At 40.5% G+C, this 27,826-nt stretch overlaps 1 protein-coding gene across 2 annotated transcripts in view; it reads left to right on the top strand.

Annotated features, from left to right (window-relative positions):
- Window positions 1-27,826, top strand: part of ankrd11 (ankyrin repeat domain 11) — a 117,112-nt gene that overhangs the window by 21,321 nt on the left and 67,965 nt on the right. For both annotated transcript variants that reach the window (XM_062423503.1, XM_062423485.1), the window contains exon 2: window positions 11,901-11,980. The gene's annotated coding sequence lies outside the window, so the exon portion shown is untranslated. The remainder of the gene's footprint in view (window positions 1-11,900; window positions 11,981-27,826) is intronic.

The raw sequence follows: 27,826 nt of genomic DNA, 5'->3' as shown, positions 1-27,826 counted from the left end.
ATGCAGCTAAAGGAGAAATTATTGTTAGTTTTGATACAACTGATCTCCCTGGCTTATACAAAAACTGCAGAATCATGATCGTATTGCAATGAATCGTGTAGAGTGTGTGAGTGCTCAAGGGGAAGGGGAGCAGAGAGAGTGACTAAAAGTCAGAATGTATTTGGGTATATCTGAAAGTATTTAATAGTCATGTACCAAAGCAATGGAAAGGGCTGCTTGGACAACTCACAGGCATTAAGATCCGTAAATTAGGCTGCCTGTGCGGGAATTAAAAAGGCTCTTCTTCTTTGGTGTATTTTTTTTTTTCCTGTATCACCTGACAAAAAGAAATTCGACGTGGAGTAGCTGGGATGTGCCGTGTGAGAGAGCGGGTCTGAAATTCTGCTTTTTCTGGATCAGTGTCTGCTCTGTAAAATAGGACCGCAGCATATTCTGTTGCAGGGCAGCATGTCCAAACCACGCCTTGTTGATACTGGTGTATAGGTTTATATAGAAAATAATAGGAGATACTGTGTTGACCTACATCTAAGTAGTGAGTGTGTTTTTAACTTTACACACATATTTGAAACTAAAGTTGTTGCAGGTTCAGTGTGGTTATGTGACATTGGCAGCTCAGAAAGTTATTTTTCAACGGGTAGAGGAAATGATTGGTGTGTTGTTTGAGTCGTCTGTTGAAAATGTACCAATGGTAATTCTCAAAGTAAATTGTTAATCCGCTAACGTTAACTTGGAAATAAAAATGCATTAACAGCTTCTAACCTGAGGCTTTGCTTGATACTCATTTTCATACATTTATAAGTTGAGTTTGGGTTTTTATACAATGAACTCTAACTGATAAATTATTAGAGAAAAAAAAGATAAACACAGATAATTGGTAGCTGTAATTGTTGGAAGTGATGGCTTATTGATTGGCTGCTGATATGGATTGGCAAGTTCAGTCCAGATTTGTCATAACATCAAAACTTTGTTCCTGCCTCAACATTAATTAGATCATTTTCATTCAAAGCCCAGCTTCACATGGTTCCATCTGCATTCTCGGGTTTTGTCTACGCAGCAGCTCTACAAAAGCACTGCTGCAACTGCTACCTGTTTATACAACATGTAGATCATACATAATAATATACTAAAGAGCAGGAAAGAGGATGTTAAGTCATACATTCAAATGAACAGTGATTTAAACTTGTAATAGGAATTGACATAATTAGGGTTCCTTAAAAGAGAAATCTGCATGAAGACTGCAGCTCACACTGGTTCCTGGAAAAACAAAACAAGATGGTGGGCTGGTTTATCACTGTGGTGATGTAGGTACTTTTTCTCTCGATATGATACCATTTCATGTAAATTCAGTTGTGAAAAAGAGCTGCAGCTAGAGGAACAACCAATTGTGGTATATATGTGGTATGTAGAAACACATTGTTTGGTAAACCGTTCACTAAAACATTGAAACAGTGATGATTATACAATCCCTTAAAGTAAAATTGGACTACTTTGCTTGTGCGTGTATATTCAGAGTAATCATATTTTATAGGTAATTCAATACAGTTGGGCTCTCCACAAATTTTTCCATGTACAATGATGCTCTTAAATAAAACGCATGTTAAACTTTGAGCTACATTTGTGTGCTAATATGCATTCAGGTCCTTATGTTTAATGTGGAATTTCACTATTTTCACTTAGACCCAGGTGTAACTGGTGGTAATAAATGAGCGAGACTTGCATAGTTGTCAGTTATACATTTATTTCTTCTTAGGAATCTCTGTGAGGAGTAACAAGGTGCAATCCCACAGATGTTTTCACCCAGTCACCCAGTTAAATAGGATTGTACTTGGCGGACAAGAGGCTTTTTGATTGAGGTTTCTGTGTTGTTGATGAGGCCTGCGCTTAATAACCAATTTTTATTATATGAAAGGTGTTGTTGGCTTCTTCCTTGCTGCTGTAGCAGTGGTAATGAATAATGAATAATAAATAGATACGGAGTGTTTTTCTGTATGTATCGTGTGTTTCGCTCTAGCTGTGCTCCTGTGAATGATAAGTAGGCATGCAGCAGGACAGGTGACCTCCCATTTGTTACCTTTATAAAGAAGCTTACGGCTCTTTTATTAAAGAGTTGTGTATCACTATGGTACGCCTGCCTGACATTGAACACATATTTTAGCTTTAAGGCAGCTGTTAATTAAAAATTGTTATCATATTATTTCAAATAAGCACATTTAAATGGCATTACTGTAAATATTCCAACCACTATGTTTTCTACTACTACGATGTCATTTGTTTTCAGTCCAGCTACATCAGAGAAAACACTCAGAAAAAACAAATGTAATTTATGGTGGACATGTTTAAAATGCATGGGAAAACGTTCTTTGTTGTACAGCCAGGCTGAAGATACCTTCCACTGCACAGGCTGTTTATCAACAACACATGCAAGTTTCAGGTTGAGGCCATCATTTGAAAAGCCATATCTTTTAGAATGTTAAGCTTTTTTCCCCAGTCCAGAGAGCTTGTTACCTTGACAACAGCAGAAGATTCTTGGTAAGGGGGGCTGAGCGAGTGAGAGTGTGAGCTGAGCTTGCCGCGGCATGGCTGTGCTGAACAAAAAAGCGCTGTCGCTAACTGTGTCACGAGGAGTGCTGCTGCTGCTGCCTTCTCATTGAAGCCCTTATCCCCTGCCTTCTCCTTTCCTCGCCTCTCCTCTCCTCTGCCTTCATTTAGTATCAGACTTTTATTTTGCTAGATTGTTGTTCAGCTGGTATCCACCAATTCCAGCCATTTAACAGACTCACCTTTTCATAGTTGTTATTTAGACGTTTTACTCCTTCTCTTACTCTCTCTCATACTTTTCCCTGCATTTGCTTTTATTTCCTCTCATTGTCATCTTCTACGCTGGTGCTTCATTCTGCTTGAGTGCGTTCGGTCTTAAGATAAAGTGATTGTGATGGAGCTGCCAATGTTGCTGTCTGTGTTAGTTGCTCATGCTCTAGATATGGAGGATCAGTGTTCTCTGGTCCCTCCCTGCAGAAACCAGGCCTTATCAATAATGTAGATGTTTTTGAAGAGGAAAGGTGTGGTGTGCATCTCTTTTTCTCTTATGTCTCCCCCCCCCCCCCCCCCCCCCCCCCCCCCCGGCCCATCTCCACCCTCCCCCCAGCTGTCTCCCCACACCCTCCAGTGTCAGGTTTCCCCTCCAGTGTTTGCACATAGAAGAGCAGATGACTGAATCTAATTAGTGAAGATAGTACAATAAGCTGATACCTGATGCTTTGACATACTGCAGGCCGAACCCAGGCTGTTATATTGAGCTGCTGTTGCTTCCTATTGTTTATTTGGTTTAGTGCTTAGGTCTAATATAGGGCTGTGTATATCATCAACATCAGTGCAATAACGGTTACTGAGCCCTCTGGTGAAAGCCTACCTCACAAATACTGTAGCCACCACACCCTCGATCAGTCATTTTTAGCACATGGTTTTGCATTCGTACTGTAAGAGGGGTTGTAACAATGAAAGGAAACTGTTTTAACTTTAAAATGTTAATTATTATATGTACATTTTTAGTGAGAAATGTTTCTTTTACCTTTTTAATTAAGTGATGGCCAAATTAAGCCAAGATTTATTTATTTATTTGTACCTTTTTCTATCTTGCCTCCTCATTTGCTCTTTTTCAGTGGTGGATTCTCAGCATCACTACTACATAATCACCATTACAGTCATATTTTAATTAACTAAAACCACTTGGCTGTGATGGAAATCCTACATGAATGCACTATTGTTTTTTGCAGTCCAGCTTTTAGCTGATAGATCATCAATATGGATAATAAAGATGTGTGATTTTTTTGATTATTGGATGCTGTAAGGGCTTGGAATAATTTTGATTTGGTGTTACTGTACTTGTTTTCACCACATCGCCACTGGTTGGTCAGTAGGCTATTGTAAATGTAATATTATTGAAGTGTTTTTGTGTGCCAACATTTGCAATCTGGTGTGTCCTGCATATGAACTCCACAGGGCTCTGCTGGCCTGTGTATTTTATTAGAGATGATCTACTATGCTACAAAGACTGCAGTGTGAGTGTGAATGAGTGTCCCTGCATGATATGTACGAGCCCTGTGACACACTTTATGTCCGCCAAAGCTCCAGGCGCGAGCCTCAGAACGGGAGCCAGAGCGAGCACCAAGTCTTTGCTGGTCTAAAGCAAGACCCGATTATGTCAGCAGACTGGGGGCCCGGTTATGTGAGCAGGACTCAAGAATGAGATAAAGTCATATTTAGGCAGAAATAACCTTTCAGTAACTGTATTTGGCCTCCAATCAATTTTTGGCAGGTGAAAATGCCTTATTTTGTGTTATAATGGTCCTTTAAAAGAGTTCCAAACTGTCCTGTGAGCTCTAGTGTTTATATTATGAAGCTTATGAATGAGATCAAGTCATATTTAGGCAGAAGTCAGCTTTCAGTAACTGTATTTGGCCTTTAATCAATTTTTGGCAGGTGAAAACTGTTCGTTATTTTATAGGCGTATGTAACCCTCCCATAAATCATGTCTTTTATAGTCTTGTCTCCAAATAGTAGGCATAAACAATAATATTAGATATAAAACACATCCCAACATGGGAATCAAATACTACGTAGGGCCCAGATCAGATAAAAAACAACGCAGAGTCACGAGGATCATTGCAAAAGTGATAATTTCTTTACTGAACACACACCCATAAATCACATTCATTATAGTATAATTTATAATTGCGGACGTACAGTTGTATGTAAATGCATATTATGACCGTTTTAGCGCTACCGCTCAACGGACTGCTGTGCGTACTCCCGCGGCCAGAAATCAGATTCTGGCAGACGATCACTTTTTGGCGCGACACCGTTCCTGTATTTCTATGTAGGCTTGCAAACACATGAACAGCACTTGCATCGCGGCCGCAATTTCCTCCATCTTCGTCGTCTTCTCCTCCTTCTTTGTTGTCTTTTGTTTTCTTCTTCTCCTTCTTTGTTTTCTTCTTCTTCTTCGTTTCCGGCGGGCTAGATGCCTTGCGTCATGTTGCTGCCTCTCACTGGTGAATCATGGAAGTGCTTCAAAGGCGCACGCTGGCTACGTTATACAGTGACGTAATCGCGTGGCTCCTTGCCGGTAGAAACACAACAGGTTCGTAAGAGTTGCTCGGGTTAACACCAACTGAGCACTCGCTGTAGCACCAGCTCCCAGCAAGCTCTAGCTCCAGCTCAGTGGAAGAGGGGTATGATAGGAGAGCCAGACCCAGGACTGACTGGAGAGGTGCTCTGTAGCCCAAGGGGCCACACTGGTGTATTTGTGTTATAAGGGGGTCTGCCTCTTGGTCCACATTTCCCATAGAGAATGAGCAATGATACACGTTTGTGGAAATGGAAGCTCTTGCTGTAATCAGATGCCAAATGACAGAGAAATAGGACAAAAGATGGCCGTGTCCTGAAGCCAGCATTAGAGCTCCTGTCTCTTCCTTAATCCCACAGTACCCAGGGGTATTCTCCCGCTTTGCACACGCACACAAACATCATGTGTCATCACTGATCATCCTCACAGAACCAACCAGGGTGGCAATCTTTCAAAACCAGTTCTTGATTAAATAAATAGAATAGGATGGACTATTTTAGGCCCTTAATCCAGTGTCCACTGAACTGCAATATTAAACATAACTGTTAAGCTAACTGCTCTTGATGTCTGATCTCATTTGGTTCTCTGCTCTGCTATTATTTGGGCCACCTTTGTTTTGCAAATCTAATTATTAAGTTATTACATTCAAAATGTGACCATTAACCATTTTATCAATCTGCATGGCAGCTAGCACCTGGTTAGCATGGCTAGCATCAATACCATAGTCATGCTGTGCTGTCTGTAGCCCAGAGACTGTATAAAAGTAAGGTGTTTAACAGCACTGTGCTGGACAGTGACAGATGTGTGTACAGTGTTTGTGTGCTCTGCAAGACAAAGTCACACAGCTGACAGACTGTTAGCTTAGCATGCTAATCCTACAGTCTACCTGTAATAACAACATGGGTGTTACTTTGTTTTTAGGCCTTCACTTTGTTGGAGTGCTGAATGATTGAGACATATAGGCTGACAATCAGTGTGGTGGGAGAGATTAAAAAAGCTACTTCAGTATTTCAAGCCAGAGTACATAAAGTCATCAAAAGCAACTGTTACTGAACTAATTTAAAACACTTTGAGCTGAAGAAACTAAAAGTCAAGCTAACTAGCTCTGACTACCGACTGCTGGACAGCTCTTACAAACGAAAGTTACATCACAACTTTTCTTGAAAAGTAATTAGCCATTGAAAGCAAAATTAACCGAAATTGACATCCGTATTGTGGCATTTATGAATTGAGTCATAACAGAGGAAAATAATAATTCTATATTTAAATGTATTTTCCCCTCACATTTCCTAGAAACAACCCCCCTGTTTAATTGTTTTTGCCCACCAGTTTGTCTTGTTGGCAGTCTGCTGTCTAGTTGTGGTTTGTCTTTTACACCTTTACTGCAAAGATACCTTTTCTATTACTTAATATTTGACTTTGTCCTTATCAAATCAACTCTGCTTATAAACCAGGTGCCGTTCATGTTGGACATTATAATACACAAGGGGCTCTAGTGATGATTATAATTGTTAGATATGTGCAGTATTGATGCAGCTGTTGTGGTATGCTGAATGTTAGGCGAGTAAACCCAACCATCAATAGATCCTGCTTTGCTGCAGCCAAGTGTTTCAGTCACTCCAGTGCAGTGCCATTCTCAGAGCTCTAGTGAAGAGATTAATCCTTATCTGCAGTCATAGTCTGTCAGCATCAAAGGCAGCCTCTGATTCTTGTTGAAGGTCACCGTTAAACCCATGGTGGGTCTCACTTACAGCAGTGTTTTGAAGAGCTTGTAGAACAGCTGCTTCAACAATACATATGTACCAGCTCACCGGCCTGTGGCTCACAAATTGTTCTGTTCCTGGTCAATATATCACACCATCTCCTACGCTGTGCTGGGGGTCATTCAAACACTCTAAAGCTCACTGCTGATATACCAGCTGATAACAAACATGTCCAGCAAACATGCAGATAAAGAATTAAATATGCAGGCATGTTGTCATGGTGATGCAGAACCAGATATTTGCTGTGGTTACACATGGCCTCAGCTCATCATCGTATGAAGGCATTTTGACAAAAGGCTCAGTTTAATGGAAGTGAACTTCAGGAAGCTGTTTGACCTTTGAACTTTTCATCATGTCCACTGCATTAACCTTGTGCACAGATATATTACATATATTGAAAATAAGTATGCCAGTGTCCACATTGTGGTACATGTAATTAGTATTTATCGTGAGTGATCTGAGGATGTGATTTATGTTTTTGTGTAAACTTGGCTTGTCAGCAGTTTTTGTGTGTGCAACACATATGTGTCGCCTTCTCTCCTGGTGTAGCTTAGTCAAAGCTAATTAGTTAGGAAGCAACTGTTACTAAGGAGGCTGTCAATGCCACCCAGTGCGCAACTACTCCAGCCATGTAAACATATTCAGTTAGTTGGGAATTACATCCTCAACAAAGTTCTGACACGTCCCATCATTTGTAACTGAAATATGCATGTCCAGAGGCATACAATGGCTTATACATGTCTCCATTAATGGTTACCCATGTAGAAGTATTTTGTAGATATGCAGTTGAGTAACAGGCTTTGGCAACTGTGAAAAGAATATACCAGCACTTTAGTGTTCCCAATAAAGTTGGGATACTAAGTAGAGTTAGAATTTGTAGTCAAATTGTGGGTCAAAATCAAAACCGCAGAAACAGACTTTTAGACCCCAGATTGGGTCAGTCTCAAGAAATGGTGGATCCTGCAGTTACCCAACTCTATAATGCATTTTGCTTAGACCTCCCCTGCCTGGTAAATGCCCACATTTTTTATACCCCAGTTTGAAATTCTAGTTTTAAGGTCTAAGAGATTACAAGGGTTATCACAAGACCTCTGCAAAATGTCCATCATTGGTACAAATATTTTCATAGGCTCCTCCATGTAGTAAAATATCTTGATGTGTACATTTGTTGCGTGATGACAGCTGTTTCTGATCAAATATTGAAATTTATCCTAGGTAAGTTTCACATATGAAATACTTTCAATTGTACAGCTGGTATATAAACATTTGCAATTTTTTGTTGTGATTTTTGACATTGGTCTTGATTTTGGACATTATTTAAATCTGATTCCAGACCAACAACAAATTAATGCTTTGCTGCACAAACACTTCTCAGTGCCCTCCCACAACTGTTATGTTGTGCTATTAACTTTACACAGCAGAAACAGAGACAGAAATGTTAAAGCTGTAGTAGACTTGTTGTCAAGCTGAACTATGGAATCATACATAAGCCAGACAGTTTGTTGTTATTATAAATGATTTAATCGTGAACAATCTAAGGACTAATCTAAGGACTGGTGATTTTCCTTGAGGATCACACAGGACTGAAGCAGGCTCTTAGTGGCTGGAGATTGGAGGTTGAAAAAACAGTTTGAATAACAACAGAACAGGCTCCCTTCATAACTGAATCAGGCCTCAGTGTTTTGGTGCACAAGTTACATCTAAAGGCTAAAGGTGAGCTGTGCATTAGTAATTTTTAAAAATGTTTTTTAAACACACACAGGAAAACATCCAGAAGAGAATATGAGACTCTTAAAGGCAGAATGAGAATGATATGTCTGTTGCTATTTGTAAACACAGCATTCAAAGATGGCCTCTCCTGCCCGACTCAATGATACCAGATCTGTCACCAGGTCGCTACATTTTTATTGAGTCCCACCTTCACACCCTGAACAACATTGGCCCAATGCTAGGTTGCTAACCGTAGCTAAAAAGTTCATAGCATCCACCGACATGTACACGAACACACAAACCAGAAACAAGGTTTACCCCCTCGTCATTTTCTCTGTTATGTTTTTGGCAAGTCGCCTCTGTGACGTCACCGTCAGAGTCCGGTGGGTCCTATCCAGGTCCTAATCTGCTGGAGACACAACAGCTGAGAGGACGTTCCTGTAAAGGTCCAGCCTCTAGAAACGCGGCTTATCTCTGTGGTTTGGAACTATTTCCAAGTGTGTCCTACGGATAGTACATTTGCAATTTGCAATGACTGCAAAGCAGCATAATAAATATGGCAGTGCCATATTGGCACGTTTTTCCATAATTTAAGTTGAAGTTGTTCTCTTATTTTGCACAGACAGTGTTTACATTTTGAAAGCCATGTTGCATTTATGTATGTGGGGCATCACAAAAAAATTAGGCATAATGTGTTAATTCCACAATAGGAGATATGTTGTGTTGTTACCTAACAGTTTTGGTGTAAAAAGCCTGCATCGGTATCGGGTGATATCGGTATCGGAAATTAAGAGTTGGACAATATCGGATATCGGCAGAAAAGTCAATATCGAGCATCCCTAGTCATAAGTGATGATTTTTTTTTTTTTTGGAAAATCTTACTCATTCTGCCTTAAATTACCCTTTACAGTAACTGATGATGATATTATTTGTATTACAGAAAAACTGTAAAAGACTGATTTTTGACATTTGTGAATTGATGCTGAGTGGTCCACATCTACATTGTGTTTTTGGTGTGAAATGTTTTATTGTGCTGTATTTTGTGTTGTATCCAGCTGCTATGTTTTCTTTCAGCTCCACAGTTTACTTGCTAGCGTCTCTTTGTGTTTCCTCTGTCTACCAAACATTTCTGTGTTTGCTTTCAGTGTAAATACAGAAACACAATTCATAGGTTAAAACTGTGTCACTTGTCAGTTTTTGTAAGTGATCATTAAGGAGGATTGTCTTAGTATGTTCCATCCAAAACTAGTGTTCTGCTTCCTGGGTGGATTATTACAATCCTTCAATCCTGTGCTTCCTGCTGGGAAAGCCCCACAGATTCCACTACAGTACAAACACAAATACGCATCTAACCATCATCCTCCTTACCACTTAGGCCATCCCAGTGAGGTCTGGCCTTAATCCTGTCCCACGCACCCACCTGCCACTCTGCCTCTACTATCAGCCTTTGTATTCTATCCAGAAAAGCCTTCAACGCAGGTCCTTTTTGATGTTTTCCTTTAGCAGATTTAATTGAGCACTAAATGATAATACTAAATTAGCACTTACACATTTATGTATATGTAGATTGTGTGGTAAAATGCAGTTCTCAGGCACTTTAAGAGGCTGTCTTTTTAAATGGTGTCTTTTTAAATGGTGACAGCTAGTTAGTACTGCCGGCTGGTCTTCAGTCCTCTTGTGATGCTTTAAAACCAGATTGATGGAACAAATGTGGGTTTAAATGGGTAGGGAGTCCCACAATCACTGGAATGTTACCAGTTTAGCTCAACACTGGGCCTCTGTTACATATCCTCCCATGCCCCACCTCCTAAATCCTGATAAACCCTTGTCCTCATAGTTGGGAGGGGACTGGGGCGACCAGCCAGGAAGGTTAGGAACATGAGCAGAGCTGGGGTGCTGGGCTCCAGCTAGTTGGGCTTGGTTGTCTTGTGCTCCATTTGGCTTTTAGTGGTGGGCCAGATATGGAAACCACGCTCAATCCACTCAGCGGGTTTGCAGCTACAGTCTTAATTATTTAGGTGCGACTGGTGGGAAATGTTACATAATGCCAGCTAACTTAACCAGATATTGTTGTGTAACCGACATCACTGAGTCACTGACTTCAGGAGCTCTCTCTCTCATGACATAGATACATATTTCATTGGTTTTATGAGTGAGGCAGATGCATTTTGATGATATAATTTTATAAATCTTCAGGACAATATAAAAAGTAACTGGATGTTGATGTGTGAGTGACTCCATCTGTGGTTGAGAAGAACCAAGTTGTTGTTTTATCACCTAGATTTGAACTCTTGAGCAGGAATTTTTACGTCAAAGCTCAAAACTCTGGAATTCGTTTGTAAATGTATTATTTGTTTTGTGAAAATGTGCAAATGTTTTCCAAATAAAGAGCAAACATTTCCAAACATGGGTTGATGCCCCCGGTTTTACCTTAATTAAATAGACTTTGGATGACTTGCTGGCTACTGTGCTGAGTGTTCAATGAACATTTTAGGGGAAGCATGTCGATTTTAGCTTCAATTTTTACCATTAAAGTCTAAGCTACTTGTTTAAAGTGACAGTGAAGTCAGATATGTGTGCAGGATTCAATATGAAACCAACTGAATAAGCACATTGTTTCCAGAGGCAAAGTGTCTACTGTTGACATGTTATAGAACTTATGGAAGCTTTCCAAATGAAGTGAAGCATATTTGATATTTTTTTAAGTTAAATTACCCACACAAATAGACCACCACACATATTTTGCTGTTGTATCTCTAATATTGGGCAGTTGTACGATGCTAAACAGCTTGTTGTCATCTCTAAATGAATGAATTTCACTTTTTTTTTTTTACTTCACATACACCTTCACACCATGAAGTACATGCTATTTATCAGAGCTGAATCGATGAATGTGGTTGAAAGGATTTAGTATAAAGAAAGCTGGTACCATTTCTCCTCCAGAGTAGACTGATTTAGATTGACAACATTCATTTTGGGGGTTATCAGCAATATGAGCAATATTAGCCAATTAAATATTGGTTTATTTAGTTGGGTTGTTTTGCATAAAGGCAAAGTTGGGATTGCTGAATGTCGGGTAAAGGCAATGAAAACAGGACCAAATGCCTTAGTCAATGCCAGTGGCCTCTGTGTCACGTCCCTACACAGGCCTCTCTCAGCTAACCAGCAAACTATTGGAGGAGACGGGTGGAGAAACATGACCCTCTGCATCCACCCCAACTCCTTTACGTCGTGAGGAATGTGAAACTGCTTGTGCTGTCTTGGTAATTAACGCTTGGTTTTGTTTTCATCTTGTTTTTCAGGATTCTGTGGACTCCAGAGCGGCAGGTGTTTTTCTAGTTGGATTTAAGCCCACTGACATTCTCCCACAGCCATGGAATCGGTATGTTGACAAATAATATCTTGATAATGTAACTATTAGGCTGGTACTCTGTCGGTTTGAAGGCCACATATACTGAGACACTATTAAATTATTATTTTTTGCTAGCTTTTCATTTTTCCTTTTGTGCTATTATGGTGTGTGTGTGTGTTTGGGCAGTCTTGTGAACATGACAACTTGTCAACATGACCACACAGGATATCAGTGTCACATTTGCACCTTGGTTCCCTCTCAAGCATCTTGTTACATAATTTTACTGTATTAATGAGGAGCGTTGACAGTATTAATCTTTGTTAAATGGACTTGCATGAGTGTCACCTATGTGACAAGAAGACAAACATTTTGTCTCGCGTATTTGTCATTTCTTAGGCTTAGTCAATGACACGATTGCAGAATATAGAAAAGGACATCAGGCATCTCAAGTAACTCTAAACTTAACCAGTGTACTGTTTTTTCCCTCTTAAAAAAAAAAAAAAAAAACAGCAGAAAGACTGAGAGTGTAGTTACATATTTGCGTACTCAGTACAAGCATCGGGCACTTTGTCATGCAGTATGTAGTGTTGTCAGTCATGCAGGAGACTGTGTGCAGGAGTTGCTTGTACCAACAGGCAGGCTGAAAGCACATCAGCATTGAGCTCTATCCACTGGAATGCATGTATTAAGAACAGGGCTTAGTACATGCCTAACCTCTGCCTTCCTGTCCCATTGTGTGTGTGTGTGTGTGTGTGTGTGTGTGTGTGTGTGTGTGTGTGTGTGTGTGTGTGTGTGTGTGTGTGTGTGTGTGTGTGTGTGTGTGTGTGTGTGTGTGTGTGTGTGTGTGTGTGTGTGTGTGTGTGTGTGTGTGTGTGTGTGTGTGTGTGTGTGTGTGTGTGTGTGTGTGAAAAAGTAGGTCACAGTTTCTGTAGTGCAGAACTAGCATGTGTCCAACGAAAGCCACCCGTTACCTCTATCTGTTTATGCACCGCACACACATACAAACACTTTCCTGTTGGTTACTGTGACTGAAGTTGAAAGTCCTGATCATGTACATTTTTAGATTATGAGCACAAGGACACTTTTATAGCACATGTTAATGTCACAAAATCAGTGTTTATTACCCTACAAGCAGCGCTCCACACCAGTCATACTATCGGTATTGTATACAATCCACCACAGCTTTATGAAGGATATAACTGTTCAAATGTCTGTCAACAAAACACACTGGCTTGTAGCAGGAAAAGAAATGGCCTTGCCAATGTTGAAGCACAATTTAAAGATAAGATAGAAATGAAGCTTCAAGGATGCAGTCATGGTTTGCCTTCACTGCAGAGACATTTCATTTCGGTTTTTTTTTGTTTGTTTGTTTTTTTAAATACAACAAATATGATATACCCAAACACTTATTCTGTGAGAGAATAGATGGTTTTAAATACAAAAGCAAAATGACCTTAATGCTTCTACAGCATATCACTAAAAATATATTCCATATCACATAGACAAATGTTCATAGACATGCATCAGGAATACAAATTTGAAGTTACATTTGTGAACCACAAAAGTATGTTATTAAAAAATCAGCAGGCTAGTGATCAGTGGTTGGTCTGCTGATGCCAGCAGCTGCATCACTGGCTCATCCCCCTCTTCCTCTGCACAAGTTCATCTCTCTGTCTCTGACTCTCTTACATCCCTCCCACCAGCCTCTCTTGTGTCTCTGTGCCTGTGGCAGTGCACCAGCAAGAGCTGCTACTGTTTACCTCCCCGAGCTGCCTATATCTGCTTACTGTCAGTGGAAACCAAGGAAACTGATCACAAAGCTTATTATGGTGCCAGGAGTGGAATACATGCTGTGCCTATGGGCACTGGGAGCTGGACACACACACACACACACACACACACCCTCTGCCACTCTCCTCCTCCCTCCTCTCATGTGATGCCAGTCACATGGTTTCCAGGCAAGCAGCTCAGTAAATCAGAATCAGACTTTTATTTTTAACTGCTTTAAATCCTCCACCTGGCCTTCCTGGTTAGCAGAACTGGCTGAGGTGCCTGGTGATCACTGTCCTTTTTTTCTTACCCTCTCTGTGTTTCTTTTTCACTCTGACTGACTCGTTGCCACTTCCCCCAGCCATGCCATATCTATCTTTGTAGCTGCTCCCATCCTGTGTCTTAAATGGGCTTGAGTGAATGAATTTTGATGGAAAATAATGTACTACTGCAGCAGATATTAGTGATGACTAGTAGCCCTTTCATTGATGCGTTCCTCTGTGCTCTATTGCAAAGACGCTTGAACAAGATTGTAGAAAAAGCTGTTGCATAATAAGCATTAAGTTTTTAAAATATGACTGAAGAGGTCCAACAGAAGATCAGAGTGTCTGCAGCAGCTGCTTTAAATGTATACAAATATATGGAATACATTTATCAGCTATGGATCGGCTGTGTGAACTATGACTACCTTATATTAACCTGTTACAAACAGTCTTGTATGAGTAACCAGGGTATGTGTGTTGAATGTGTCAATATCACATGTCATAAACAGGGTTTTTGTGTGAAAGTGGTGTTTCCTCTCTATACTGTAGCCAGCTGTCAGGAGTGCCAATATAGTTCTGACTGTTATCTTTCAGCAGAGGAGCTCAGAGGGGAGGCCTCTGTGTGTTTGATCTGTTGCAGATGAAAGGCTAAAATTCTTGTAATCACACCTTCTCCACTGGTTTCCTCTCTCTGCTCCCCCTCGATCTCCTCCTCTTCCTCCAAAGCAGGGCTTGTTCCTCGGTGTGGATTAGTGTGTGCGGCAGCTCTGAACAGGGAAGTGGGCCCTGCCAGTCACATTACATAACTCGCCCCCACTAGTGCGGCTCGGCCTGTCCCGGCTGGAGAGACGACTATAGAGGCTTTGTTTTCCCAACCTTCCCTTCTTCCTCCCCTCTGCTTCTTCTCCTCCTCCCCCTCAGGCAGGCTGCATACTGATGCCGTATAGAAGGAGTCTGTTTGCAGGGAACAGGGGAGGCACTGTGGCGTGGAGTGCAGAGAAATACGCTAATAGCGAGCTGAATGGCAGGGAGCTTACATCTTAGGCAGAGGAATTCAAGGTTTGCCATAGGTCGTACATTTTCAGGGAGATGAGAAGTGAGGGAATGCAGCACTGTGCTTTTCTGCCCGCCCAGGGGTTCCACATCAGCATGCACAGCGGTGACACAGGAGGGTAGAGTTCATTTGAAGAGTGATAGAGCTGTTGAATTTCTCAGGTCCGTCAAGTTGTGTAGTAGTTTGTAAGTATTCCCTAATTCTGTGTTTTTGTGCCACTTTTCTGTGCAGCTCGACCACACACACACACACACACACACACACACACACACACACACACACACACACACACACACACACACACACACACACACACACACACACACACACACACACACTCTTCCCCATTTGGCAGTCTGCCACTGTTAGTAGGGTGGGAGTGGGAGGCCAGTGTGCTCTGTGTAATGGAGGTTCAGACCAGTTAGCACTCTGAGTGAGCAGAGGTAACTTGTAGGCGTGAGTGAAAGGGATAAATAGCAGTGCATGGCGGCTGTTATGTGTACATCATTTTGCAACATAGGTTTGTGCTCCATGTTTGGATTTTTCTCTCAGTTGGAAATTCACAGATTAGTGATGACAAAGGACTTATGCAATTTAAAAAAAGGTGAATATTAACCAGTAGACACTTGTTATTAGGAGCAATAGCAGTAATAATTTGCACAAGTACTAGTTCAAATAAAGAGACTATTTACTTCAGATTTTAATGTGGTTATTAAGATATGTATATCAGTAATCATAGCAGATTTGTGCAACAAGTTGGCTAACACTATATTTCTTGGTTTGCTTTTCACACACAAACGTAATACTGCAACAGTTCAGAGATTTAGTTTGGACACCTTGTATTGTTTATAATTCTTCATGCCTGTGGTTATTTATATCTGCTTATGAAAGCGTTTATGTATACTTTTATAATATTTATCATGCAGTTTAAAATGCCAGTTAAGTATTTCATAGTGAATAGTGTTAATTTCCAAAAACATTCTCATTGCCAAACCTATTGGTACTGATTAAAAAGAAAAATGTCAAAACTATTTTTTTATACAGTAAAAATTATTTCCAAGCTCCTCCTGCCCCCTAAATCTAAATAAAGATAATGTGGTTAAACAAATATATATAACAATGTTGTCTTTGCAATATTTCTGCACAGCCACGAGCACAGGATGTTGGTGCGCTTTCATCAAGATTTTTTTTTTCTTCCTGCTCTCACTGGGAGGTCACAGTTGCTTCCCAGGCACTGTTTTCCACAAGCTTAAGTACATGTTAATACACGCACGCACAAACAGGATCTGTACCTGGTGGTTAGACTGATTTAGACTCACTGCTGCTCTATGATGTTGGTGGTCTATGAATCTCTGTGTATTCTACTATCTACTTAAGCCATCATCGCCTGGAAGCCTGTATTTTATTTTATTTTTTTAAAGTAGCCGGTTTTCCTGTCGAGTCATACCAGCTTCCTTCTCTTCCTAGATTTCTAATTCACCTTAAACATCACTTTGTATATGCACAGTTACTTAATTAAAACAAATTAAAATATTTAATTAAATGTTTTTCAATGTCTTGGGCTTTTTTTTGGATAAGAGCTGCATCCAAGAGTTTCCAGTGTAAACATAGAAATGGAGAGAGTCAAGGACAAACTCGAGTTTGCATTTGTATACTATCCTGGCTTCATCTCTGCATTTGGAGAAGGGCTAGAGTGAGCTTTCAGTGCGTCAGCCAGGAGCCAAGTTCCCATCGAAGAGTAGCTGCTACACCAAAGACTGTGTTTAGATGAGACGGCTAATTTTAGAGCTGCTAGGCCCTTGTCCAAGGTGGGGGAGGATAAGATAACATTGAAGTAGCCCTCCCTCCTTACACAGATTGTTTTTGTTTGTCCATCCAATAACTCATCCAGCCGCATCCAACAGTCGTCATTCAGCCGTCTGTGGATGTTGTGCACTAATACAAATGTTGGATGTTGTTGATGGTTTGCACAAATACAAATTGACCTCAACACATCACTGGAAATCATGCTAGAAAGCACTTGTTTTTCCCCCAGATCTGTCAACATAGTTTTCTTAAATTAGTTGGTATTTGTAATATCATATGAAATATATAACTGAAAAAGTGACTGTGCAAGAGTGGGTGGACAAATGTTGGATACTAAAATGTTTAATTAAAGTTTTATGGATTTAACAACTAAGCGTCTTGTTACCTTGCTAATGCTTTCATCGACCCATGACTGAAACTCAAGACAGATATAAAAAAAGGGGACACACGTTGTATATAGTTTTATGTCTCCACATCAGTAAGGATAAGAGCTCAATCTGCACTAACAGCTAGTTTTAATTGTAATATTTAACAATACATTTGACAGTGTCAGGTTTCTGTGAAAAACTATGCTCTAATCCTTTCCTCAGTAGGCTTGTTTGTCTGTAAGGAAGGCAGACAAAACCATGCAAAGGGCTATTAATGGTTGAGTGAGTGCAGAGAGCCGCTACCATCCCTGCTCTACAGTTTCTAGCCATAATGGCAGCAATAATGGGCTCTGTTCTGATTTGTTTATGTCAGAAAGGCATCTGGTTTCAGGAAATTCTGCAATGAATGGGTGTGGATATGTTATTCGGTCATTTATTTATTTGTTTTCTGACAGTAATCTGAATTCCATCAATTTAAAGGCACGCACGCACGCGCACACACACACACACACACACACACACACACACACACACACACACACACACACACAAACACACCTAGGAAACACGTTCGGCCTGCGCAACGCATCAGACCTTAACACGGAGCCATGTGGCAAACCTGTCCCTGTCTGGCCCCACTCTCCTGTCCCTCTCGTAGCCACAGAGCAGTGACCTTGGTTTCAAGTAGCTGTACTCTGTTAGAAAGCCAACACCTCTCCCGGGATGGGCTGACCTTGTTGTCTGACACACTGTAAGTCTGCACACCAGTCTCTCTCTCTTTCTTTCCCTCTCTCTTTCTTCCCCTCTCTCTCTCTCTCTGTCTCTATCAAACTCACACACCAGCAGTCTTTCTGTGTTTACTTTGCCTGTGCAGTATAGTGTAGAAGAGTATCTTCTCTTTGTGTTGTTTAAATACAAAGACAAAATAACTTTGAGGGTCGTGCAGGTTTGGGCGTCTCCCTAACCAGGTGTTCCTCCGACAGACAAGCTCTCCTCTCAGTCACAACATTGTCTTTTATGTGTGTGTGCTACACTGCACAATGTCGTCTCCTCCCTTTATGCTCCTGCCTTTGAATTCCCTGCAGCTGTCTGGCTGTGCACAGTGCAGGGTTGGATCTGCACTTGTATATCTATTTTATTTAAGAATCATCACTAGTTTCATATGCTTTTTCTGGCTTATTTTGAATGGTTTAGTGTCCAAGGTATATGCCAAAGATACCACAGTATTAACACAACATTGCATAAGATGCTTCTGGGCCTTGACTACATAAAGTTGTAGGAGGTAGTTGGGAAAGCAAATTAGAAGCGATTAACGTTTAGTTTTTAGATGCATTCTTACTGTGTTTATAAGAGAAACCAGAGAATCCTCCATTTCTTCTGTTATATAAACACGGCCAACAGTTTATTGTATATTATGTAAGGTCATTATTGGAGTAAGCACATCTGACTTACGAGCTGGGATAATCTTTTATTTTGCATGCAATGCTAGTCACGTTAACCAAAAAATTCCCATCAGAATTGATACATCAGTGGTACAAAAATGGTTGGAAATCTTCCACATGAACTTCCATAAAAGCCTATACAGGACTCTTTATGAATTCATTGAAAGGAGGAAGATGTCTCTGGAGATATATCAGAAATGCTCCTTGTAGCCTGGCTTCTGAGTGGGCGGGCCAATGTACATATTTGACTGACAGCTGAGCTGGCAGGCACACAGAGACACAATGTAAACAAACCAGCCCTGGTAAATGTAGCTTACCAGCAAAGAACAAGCACTGAAAGATGACTCATACATTTTCACATCTAATGATTATTTAGTTGTTAAGCTGTTTGAAATATTACAGCTGACTAGTCAACTAGCTGCATATCCTGCAAGATGATGTAAAGGGATGTCCTTTCCATTGAGGATGTTTGTTTGCTTGCTCGCTCATTCAGCAAGTCAAAAGGAAGCACAAGATCCGTGTCCATGTGTCCATGCTCATAGATAAGCAGATAACTTGTGCTGTAGTTTGCAGTCTGAGGCTGTTTTATGATGAAGAATTGTCTTCTTTCTCTGTCTGGCTGTCAGTCAGTGTTACCCTCACACCACTTACATTGGTCATGACTTAGAATTATTTTATTGTGATTCTTTTTAAATGGTAAATGGACTGTACTCATATTGCGCTTTTCCAGTCTTTTGACCACTCAAAGTGCTTTATTAGTGCTGGACAACTTTGAAAAAATATCTTATTGCTGTTATATTGACTGATATTGATATGATGGTTGAATTATTTTTTTTAACCTCATTATGCTCCTTTTCTTTTTTTTTTAATTGGTGGGATATTTGCATGGATCTGTGCCAAACAAAGATTTTGTTTAGTCTGTCTGAACAGTATTTAAATAAAAATGTTTGCCTTTTAACAAATATTGCACCTCCTGAAATCTGAACATTGCAACAGGCCATATTACGAATTCGATAGTTTTGATTAATTGTTGAGCCCTAGTTCTTATGTTAAATTGTCTAAGAAGGGAAACAGATGCTGGTGCTAATGCTTTCTTCAGTATGAATGTAATAAAATGTTGAAGACATTCTCAGATGTTTATTTTAATTTAGTATCTTATTGAAGGCCATCTGGAAAACCTTTTTCTCTTTATAGAAAATAAAAAAACAAAGAATCATAGAAAACAAAAATACTCATTGTGATTTTGATGTGTACAGTGCAGTTGTGTGTGTATGTATGCATGTATGTATGTATGTATGTATGTGTGTGTTTATTAGGGGTGGGTAAAAATATCGATTCATCAATGCATTGCAATTTATTTTTCCCAGTTCAATATCGATTCATTAAATCCTCTGAATCGATTCAAGCCCCTGGCCAGTGGGGGCGCAGTGAGCAACACCTTTTGTGTGATTCGCGTTGTACGGACGGAGGCAGCACTCGACCAAACAACAACAACAACAACAACAACAACATGGCAACCGAAGCAAACTTGTTGACGGAGGCAATAAATGAATGGGGATTAACGGAGAAAGTACCGGCAATTGTGACCGACAATGCCGCCAACATCAGACATCCCAACTCTCCAGGAAGTTCCGGGAGTCTCCCGCATATTGATAGCGGCTCCCTGACACCCGCAAATGAGACGTAATCTCCCGGAATCTGGAGTAAACGAGCAAGAGCGCGCACTAGAGTGACTGCGTTTGTGTGACTATAAATGCAGCGTGTGTGAGCGCAAAGCATCCTTATAGCTCTGTGTTACCGCTTTATGAAAATAAATCATTATTTTAAAATTACCAACAGGTACTCTAATGAATTTTTGTGTATTTCTACTTATTACTGAATCAATATCGAAACATTTAAATCAATATTGAATTGAATCAATATCGAATCGATTTGGGACCTAAAGAATCGAAATCGAATCGAATGGTGAGATTCTTAACAATACCCAGCCCTAATGTTTATGCCTTGCATCAGGCTGCAGCCAGTGTAAGAGCTGGGCTGGGAGCAGCCAGCCAGGAGGACAGACGAGGAAGCAGATGGATCTGTTTGGACTTAACCCTTCCCACGCCACTTCATCCTCCCAGCCCTCCTCCTCCAACCTTCAGGCCTCTCTGCAGAGTCGAAGGAAGGCAGAATGGGAGTTTGTGTGTGAGTGTGTGTGTGTGTGTGTGTGTTTGTGTGTGGGGTTTGGGGGTGGGGGTACATTACCACATAGCGGAAGCAGCAATACAGACAACAGACAGTGCTTGAGTGATTGGGATCTTTGTACACAATCTCTGACTTAACCACGAACTCTGCGTGCGCTAAACTTATATACATTGCGAGAACTCGTGGTCTGCTTTGTTCCTCCGCCGTCTTTTTCTATACTCTGCTGTCTCAGCCAAACCAGCACTTTGCTTGTTTGTCCCAGTAATGTCTTGCCTTTATTGGGAGACAGAGCCACCACACCCTTCTGACTTTTTTTAGCTACTTAACCTCCTGCTCTCTGTCTTTGGCTGTCTCTCAGTTTTGCTTCACCTGCAAACATATAATTGTTGTGGTATCCATAGCGAAATCCTTGAGCAACAGACTCGCATCACTGTGTTCCTTCAATGTTTGAACTTTAACCACCAACTTTTTGAACATCATATTATACATTAGTGCTCATGTGCTCAGAGATTGTTTGTTTGTGGCTGTGCTGCAGAGGCAATCGAAGAGTGTTGCTAATGTCTTTCTACCAGGTGTGCTCAGTAGTGGGTCTGTGCTTGATGTTACCACATGTGGCAAAAAATACAAGAAAAAAAATACATACAGTATATAGTATGTCCTATTTGTCTTTTAAGTATTGCAGCTTTCCGTAATTATAGCAGCATCCCGTTTTTTTTTTTACTGTCGCTCAGTGGTGATGAGGATGGTGGGATACATGCCCTCTGTTCGAGCCATTTTACCCCTTTTCCACTGAGCTGGAGCTAGAGCTTGCTGGGAGCTGGTGCTACAGCGAGTACTCAGTTGGTGTTAACCCGAGCAACTCTTACGAACCTGTTGTGTTTCTACCGGCAAGGAGCTGGCAAGGAGCCACGCGATTACGTCACTGTATAACGTAGCCAGCGTGCGCCTTTGAAGCACTTCCATGATTCACCAGTGAGAGGCAACAACATGCCGCAAGGCATCTAGCCCGCCGGAAACGAGGAAGAAGAAAACAAAGAAGGAGAAGAAGAAAACAAAAGACAACAAAGAAGGAGGAGAAGACGACGAAGATGGAGGAAATTGCGGCTGCGATGCAAGTGCTGTTCATGTGTTTGCAAGCCTACATAGAAATACAGGAACGGTGTCGCGCCAAAAAGTGATCGTCTGCCAGAATCTGATTTCTGGCCGCGGGAGCACGCACAGCAGTCCGTTGAGCGGTAGCGCTAAAACGGTCATAATATGCATTTACATACAACTGTACGTCTGCAATTATAAATTAGACTATAATGAATGTGATTTATGGGTGTGTGTTCAGTAAAGAAATTATCACTTTTGCAATGATCCTCGTGACTCTGCGTTGTTTTTTATCTGATCTGGGCCCTACGTAGTATTTGATTCCCATGTTGGGATGTGTTTTATATCTAATATTATTGTTTATGCCTACTATTTGGAGACAAGACTATAAAAGACATGATTTATGGGAGGGTTACATACGCCTATAAAATAACGAACAGTTTTCACCTGCCAAAAATTGATTAAAGGCCAAATACAGTTACTGAAAGTTGACTTCTGCCTAAATATGACTTGATCTCATTCATAAGCTTCATAATATAAACACTAGAGCTCACAGGACAGTTTGGAACTCTTTTAAAGGACCATTATAACACAAAATAAGGCATTTTCACGTGCAAAAAATTGATTGGAGGCCAAATACAGTTACTGAAAGGTTATTTCTGCCTAAATATGACTTTATCTCATTCTTGAGTCCTGCTCACATAACCACGCCCCCAGTCCGCTGACGTAATCGGGTCTTGCTTTAGACCAGCAAAGACTTGGTGCTCACTCTGGCTCCCGTTCTGAGGCCCGGGCCTGGAGCTTTGGCGGTAGAAAAGCAAAGAGCAGGTGCTTAGTCAAGCTCTAGCTCCCAGCAAGCTCTAGCTCCAGCTCAGTGGAAAAGGGGTATGAGAGAGTCACAGATTTGGTAGAGGAAAGCAGGATTTAAATGTAAATCGATGGTTGCTGAGTAAAGTTTCTGGAAGGCACCCTCGCTGCTCTCTCTGCTATCCCGGCTAACCAGCAGATTGTAAATAGAAAACCCCAGGGGAAGATCAATACCAGCTCTGCCTGTTGATGAGAAGGGAAGCTTGCTTTGTGGACGAGTGTAGGAGTAATGCACTGCTTGTTTTGTTGAGTAAAGGTGGTCATGTGGTACCCAAAAACTTTTGCCACCATCTTTGGTTTTATTTTTCTCTATGAAGCAGTGCAGAAATAAACTTACCTGTACTCCTGTTCTCGACAACATACTGACTGCTCTCCTCCACCTCTGTTTAGAAGAGAGAGCAGCTGGGGGCAGTGCAATGATGTCATCTATAGCTATATGGTAACAATAGCTTTAGTTCCCCTGTCCACTCCTTCCCACCATCACCCTCTAACCCCCCCTCCTCGTTTTCCACCAACAGAAGTGATAGCTGAATGTGTCATTGGGGGGTGGGTGGCAGGATAGGCATCTGTGTCCCTCTGTGGGCTTCACTGCCTCAGCCTTATTGTTCCCAGAGATGTAGATAACCATAACAGAAGGAGGGCAGGAGAGCCACAATCATGTAGAAAAAGGGGTAAAGGGGAGGAGAACTAAGAGGCAAAGAAAAAAAAGTGTCAAGTCTGTAATTTGGGTGTTTTATGGGGTGGTTGGTGGGGGATGGGGAGATGGGGTTTGTTTGGTGATGACCCCTGATCTGAAAGAAGTATTCAGGATTTTTGTAAGTCATCTAGTTAAGTTCACACTCCTGTCGTTTTCTTCTCTTATCTTGTCAAACAACAGCCGACACTGCAGGATGGACTGTTTTCTGCTTCCCTCACATAATGATCATCATCACGCTGTTTTGCTCACGTCTTATTTTGGCTCTTTTTGCTTTCAGGTCATTGCTGGCCTCTTTTGTTTTCTTTGGCTAAAACTTAATGGCACTGCATTCACTGTCTCACAACCCTCACAGCCTGCTGCATTGGCTGTCAAACATCAGTACTGTTTAAGCACTGATTGAACTGTTCATGTAGTACCAGAAATCATAAACTATTCAGTATGGAAATATGACTTCTTAGTTGGAAAAGGAGCCCACACAGAGTTGGTTAAAACAATTTTGACGGTGTGCAGTGAGGAGATTAAAAACATCTATTCAGTTTTAGCTATGTTAATACTTTAGAGGAAACAAATTTTTTCATAGATGGTTCAGTGTCATCTGGAGGTGAATTACTGTGTATGCCAGAATTTCAATTGGAATTGGAAAGGTTTTTAGAATATATTCCTTGCTGTTCTTTTAAGCTCTGAAATCATGTGAATCAGTGAATTTCAATCATAATTGTTTTCTTTCACATTTTTCTATAGCCCCTATATCAAGCAGCGCTGTGAGTTTAAAGTATTGTCTTTAACCGTAACAGATGATGTGGCACACTTTAATCATTTGGCAGCTCGGCTATTCTTCTTGGTGGCTGTGAAAACACACAGACTTCCCACATGGCTTATCAGAGGCTGGTAGATGACTTTTCAGTAGTGTAGACTGAAGCATCAGGGGTGTGTTTGGGTGTAGTGTTGCAGGATTTTGAGATGTTGTTTCCACTGTAGCGATCCCCTGCCAGGCTTCCGTGGACTATGTCTTAGCAGCATTTGCCAGCTCTGTCACCACCTCTCCTGTTTGAATTGGCTCTGAAATAGGCAGAAATAGAAAAAAAAATAGCTTTTTTTGTAACTCAGTGGTGTATGTTGATGCACCAGTAGTTCTAAGACCTGGAGGACACAGTCATATTTATGTGACTCATAATCTTCAAACCTTTTTTCTTTGACATGTGGTTGATTAATAGATCAGTAATTTGCCATTGTTCCCTGTTTTAATGAGTAATAGGCATTATTGGCCACTGTTTATGAGAACATTTCAGAAATGTGAAGATGGATAAACACACGAGCCATGTGGAAAAATTTGAGGATGTATCATGACATATTTAATGTTCCCATTTTCTTGGCAGTGAGCCTTGCAGGAAAAAAAAAGTTTGTTTTTTTTGTACATTTGCTGGCTAAATTTTCCTTGCGATGTCTTCCTTTTCCAGAGCCTCCCGCGCTTCATTATTCAACATTTGCTCCAATTGTGGAGGGTTATATTTAGAAGTGTTGTTGGGGAAACCAACATACAATGTGTACCAAAAGTAGTCAGTGGCTTAATGCTCCAGTTTGAACCACCGCAGCTCAGTGCCTCCAAATTTATACACCACATGCTTTGGTCTTCGTCACTCATGTCCTGCCACTGTTAGTGTCAATCTCTCCCGTTGTTTTCTCACTCCTCCTGTCCCCTGCCCTTTCATTCTAAAGTATTTATGACATCCAATTATACTCAGACATTCAGTGTTCATTAAAACAACAGCTCCATTGCTCATTATTTAACTCCAGTGAATCCAGTGTTCCTGTATTTGGTTTTCTGGGATGATGTGAACAGTTTATATTACCACATGGATGCAGAATGACATCCCAGGTCTGTCCCCGGCATGAGTGCTTTATTTTTCTCTCAGCTTGTCAAACTGGGAAGAGCAGTGTAAAAACAACCTGCATCCTGGAGCATACACGGTGACATCTGCCTTACACACAGCTACTCCCCATGTATCCAAAAAGCAAGGGGGAGGGGATGGGGGATCCAAAAAAATGGGAGAATGAAACTGCTAAACATGTGTACAAATACAGGCCCTAAATGGCATTAAGAACACAAAGAAGATCTGCAGCTACTCTGGAAGATCATGAAATCATAAAAAATAAAATTGTAGATTATTTCCAGCGTTATGCTTCAACTACAATGAATGGTCATTTTTGTGCTACTGACTCCAAAAACATAAATTCAGAGTTTGAGGAAATATAAAGTTGCTTTCTTCATATTAGTGGTCTGTAATTCTTCACAATTTCCAAAGAGCTTTGTTTACCTTCATTTTTATTTGAGATTATTTTCAAAAAGCTCCATGTTTGGTGTGAAAAATGCTGCCTAATTTTGGATGGAAGACAAGAAGAAGAGAGAGAAAAAAGATGCCTTTCCAAATTTAGCCCTCTTGGTGTGGACATGGTGTTTGCTCGCAGTCGTGATGATCAGCCCTTCATAGTACCATATCTCTCTGTCTCTCTCTCTCTCTCTTTCTGCGTCTCTCTATCTCTCTGCGTATGATTTTCCGTCCCTGTGCTCTTACTTCTTGGTGAAATGGAGGGTTTGGGTTTAAACTCGACTGAACTGAACGAAGCATTGGTTTTAGGTTCAGCATTACAGCCTGCTTTTCGTGGAAAGCAGTGATCATCTGGACAGCTGTCATGGCAACTATTAAATGTACAGTGAGCTTAAAACATGTTTGTGGTTTAACTGCTTGGTTTTACCTTTGCAATCAAACAATTCTGGCACTAAATAGAGCTGATCAATCATTCCATGTGTGCACATACAGTTGAAAGAATGCACATGCTATATATTTCATTTCATTTGCTAAGTCGTGGTTTCACTGCCACAGATTGCTACTATTCATTTATTTATTTATTTTTTCATGGCCAGAAGGGAGAGTGACTCACTCTCATCCGCCCTCACATTGAGAGTGTATGTGTGCTTGTGAGGAGCATGCGGCTTGTTTGTGTGTGACAGTGACGTGTCTAGATAAGACATCAGAGGTGTGGTGACTGTCTACTTTGTGTCCTGCATCTTTATCTGCTGCTCCTGGCCACATCACAAAGCTTGAATCTCTCCCACTAAACATGCAGGGTTGTATTATATCTTTTCGATTGGTCTGTCAGCAGTAACCTGCACCCATCCTGGAAAACGCACATTTTATTTGAATTAAATGAGTCAGCTGGACGCAGATGAAATTAGCATTTAATCTCAGTTTTCTTCTGTATTTTTTTTGTCCCCACATTTTGGTACATTAAACATTCATTTTTATATTATGAATATTTGTTCCATCACAATTAGGGATGCAGTGATTGGCCAGTTTCACTATTAACTGCACTTTAAAGCCATAAACCATCAAATGTAAACATGTCACAATCAACAGTGCAGTGGTGAGTTAAGAGTTGGGCTTTCAGTACAATGTAAATAAATGAGAACAAAGCAGCAAAGGGAGCATTGCACTAATAATAAATTAACACTCACTAAAACAGCATGTAATCCTCTTAATCTTATATCAATAATAATAAAAAATACTAAATTAGAAATCAACTGAAGTCATTACTGCAATGTCCAGTCGAAGTTCATCTTACTGTGGATTATTTGTCTTAATTTTTCTTATTCTCTTTTAGTCTAAGTCTTCCTCTGATACTGCTGCAGTTCAGCCCACTGTTGCAGAATCCTTGAAGTGTTTGTTTTATGTTTCCTCTTCAAAACAAAATGGATTCATATGTTTTTATCCACCCATAGTGTTGTGAAGTTAATGCATAATAATCTTGAAACTGTTATTTTTCCTCAAAGTATAATTGTACCATCAAAATCTATAATCGTTGCATCCTTATCCACAATGACAGTCACTGTCAAAATGTTAAAAATATACAACTAAGTATAGTTTTTATTTGGCAAATCTAAACGAGTATGTTGAGAAGCGTGTTTGCTTAAGTTGGAGGTTTGTTTTATAGATGGAAACAGATTATCCAGAACTAGTTGACAGTAAAACGGCTGAAATATGAATAAACAGTTCAAGCTTTTACTGTGAGATTTTTTTGTCATCTTTTTTTACTATAAGTGGTCTTTACTGTAGTAATTTAGCATTTCAAACTGCAGTGCTTTTCAGCCTCCTGCTTTGCATCTGTTTTACTGAAAACACCTGAAATACCTTCAAACCAGGAAAACACACCGTTATAATAAGGAAAAGAAATAGCTGCATGTTCCTGAAAACTGATGTGTGTTTGTTAGACCTGAAGATGGTTACAATTCATTTTAGTGTACATGATGTTATAGTGTTGGTTAAGCTTGAGT

This window comes from Scomber scombrus, chromosome 1 (assembly GCF_963691925.1).
Source record: "Scomber scombrus chromosome 1, fScoSco1.1, whole genome shotgun sequence".
Taxonomy (NCBI): Eukaryota; Metazoa; Chordata; class Actinopteri; order Scombriformes; family Scombridae; genus Scomber; species Scomber scombrus.
This window is presented reverse-complemented; position numbering and strand designations above follow the sequence as displayed.